Here is a 263-nt window from a genome sequence, read left to right on the forward strand (position 1 = left end):
AATATCTAACAAAATAACTTAAATTTTATATTAATTTTATTTACTGTGCACATCAATTAACACCAACACTTGTAAAAGTCCCAGATTCTTTTTTAAAAATCTGCTTATAAAAGTAAACTTGTAAAACTTGTCAGCTCAGCTCTGTGTAATTTTATCCATGTCCGCTAGGTGTCAGTGTGGAGCCACGGCACAACTTTAAATGAACTCTGTTGCTTTTTGTTGCCCACCTTTTTAACCTCCACTTTACCTCTGCACCGCAACTC

The sequence above is a fragment of the Aulonocara sp. 'chitande type north' Nkhata Bay genome, linkage group LG13, assembly GCF_057382095.1.
Source record: "Aulonocara sp. 'chitande type north' Nkhata Bay isolate Kocher_YH1m ecotype deep benthic linkage group LG13, A_spYH_male_GT1.1, whole genome shotgun sequence".
Taxonomy (NCBI): Eukaryota; Metazoa; Chordata; class Actinopteri; order Cichliformes; family Cichlidae; genus Aulonocara; species Aulonocara sp. 'chitande type north' Nkhata Bay.